The sequence below is a fragment of the Octodon degus genome, unplaced genomic scaffold, assembly GCF_000260255.1.
Source record: "Octodon degus isolate 3935 unplaced genomic scaffold, OctDeg1.0 scaffold00024, whole genome shotgun sequence".
Lineage (NCBI taxonomy): Eukaryota > Metazoa > Chordata > Mammalia > Rodentia > Octodontidae > Octodon > Octodon degus.
In genome coordinates this window covers 12,875,007-12,877,137 of record NW_004524600.1, presented here as the reverse complement: position 1 = coordinate 12,877,137, position 2,131 = coordinate 12,875,007, and the positions used below count along the sequence as shown (strand labels likewise).

Below are 2,131 nucleotides of genomic sequence, written 5' to 3'. Positions count from 1 at the left end.
TGTGATTGCCAGGCAAGAACTTATTTTACTGAGCTATCTTCCCAGCTGTTATATTTTCTTGATGTCTAAAACTTTGTACTAATTTCCCTTTTTCATGTCTAAGACTAATAAGGTACATCTTCTCCCAATTTTGTTTGTTTTATTAGTGACTTCTCAATTATATTACATTATTCTTTTTTAAAAAAATAAGTGGGTCACATTTTATGTCTCCAGTGACATAGTTACAGCAGAATATAAATTAAAGGCCTGCTTGCACACCAAACCCAGATCCTTTAGTTGGTTCCATCAATTAGGTAAGACCTCCTGCTGGCTCAAAATGGAAACATCCACTCCTTGGTCCAGGTTTTGAAATTTTGCCAGCTGTCAGTTCATCAATAATTTCATCAATGTCCTTAGGTGTCAGAGCCTCACAGTAGTTGTCATTTATTTGAACCACTGATGCATTGACACTGGCCTAAGCATTCCACCTCTATGGGAGTGGCAAGTTTGTCAGGTGTAGTCTCCCCAAAAGCTTTATGCCCAGCTTTTGCTGCATGGCTTCCAGGATGTCGTCAGAGTCTCAGAGCACGCCAGGTGTTGTCAGAGTCTCAGAGCATGCCAGGTGTTGTACCTGAATGTGGTACTTCCCAACTGGCTTCTGGCTGTACATTGTACAAAATGTCAAGACCTCATATACTCTCATCAGAGGTAATTGTAAAACTTCTGCAGCCTTGTTCATAGCAAAGTTGGACAGGCAACCATTGTGCCTCGGGGCTAAGTCCAGGTCTGGAAACACTGCTGCTGCTTCATGCCCTTCTGTATAGCTGTTTTCATAATTGCTTCTATCCTCTTACAGTTTTCTGGTGTGAAATCAAATGGAGTATCTGGGTTATTCTCAGGAGTGTCTATCTCTGGGCACGAAGAAGGCTCCTCCAGTACCATTCTGCGCAGCTGTCTTGTGCAAGTTCCTTATTTCTCTTCCCCAGGGGTCGGGGAGGCCTGCAGCACCGAGGAGAGCATGGCGGCCCTGTGGTCCTATATTGCATTGTTCTAAAACTAGCTTTTGGTTTTCTCTATTTTTACTTCCTCTGTCATACATTTGTTTTCTATTTCATAAATTTATGTTGCTCTCTTGAAGTGTAATTTCTTGTTATTTTCTATCTTCTTGGACTAGATTCTTAGATCATTGATTTTCCCCCTTTTTTCCTTAACACATGGCATTAAAACTACCTCCGAATGGCTTCCATAACATCCTATGAGCTTTGACCCACTATGCTATTTCCATTCAATTCAAGATTTTTTCATGTGATTTCTTCAATATATGTTTAAAAGTATATTGATTAATTTCCAGACACTTGAAAATTTTTATTTCAATAGTAACTTTTAACTAAAAGGTTACTTCTGCTATAGTCACAGACCATACCTTGTGTGACTTAGAAATCATTTGAGGTTATCTTGAAATGTATATTGTTTTAATCATTAAAACATAGTTTCATTTAAGACCCTGGAGCATAGCTAGGAAACAAGCTTGCAATATGTATTTAAGAAAGCCTGCCACACATCATTTCCACGGTAGCGGGTCTAGATGCTGGCATTCTTTATGCAATGCACAAATGACATTGGCACTGTCCCTGAAGAGAACGGCTCACAACGACGTGGGCTGTCCCAACAGAAGAACTCGTACTTGTCTTAGCGCTCTAGAATAGAAAACTAAAACATGGGAGACAAATTGAACACCAGTTTAAAATTCTAGCATGGTGTTTAGGGAAAGGGAATTAGAAGAGAGAAACAGTGAAAGTTAAGTATCTTACATAAGAAAGGAAAATCTCACCATTATTTAGAGGAATTACTTTACTATAGTGTATTTCAGAGCCAGAGATATAACTGATTTAACAAACTTTTACACAAACTATCCAATTTCTATCAATTACAGGACTAGTTTTATTTGTTTGAAAATTATAACTGCACATAAACTATAAAAATAAACAATTTGGGGTGATCTGATTTCTCATATTTTATCTAAGTTCTACCACAAAGTAGTCCATGAATCATTTCATGTTAATACTTTTTTATACCCAGTGCTAAAAGACCTTGCATGCCACATGGCTGACACTGACAAAAGATCTACAATCTGCGGTATAGAGTTTCAGGG

At 38.2% G+C, this 2,131-nt stretch overlaps 1 pseudogene; it reads right to left on the bottom strand.

Annotated features, from left to right (window-relative positions):
* Window positions 1-238: 238 nt before the first annotated feature.
* The window catches only part of LOC101590031, a 5,998-nt pseudogene continuing 4,105 nt past the window's right edge, over window positions 239-2,131 (bottom strand).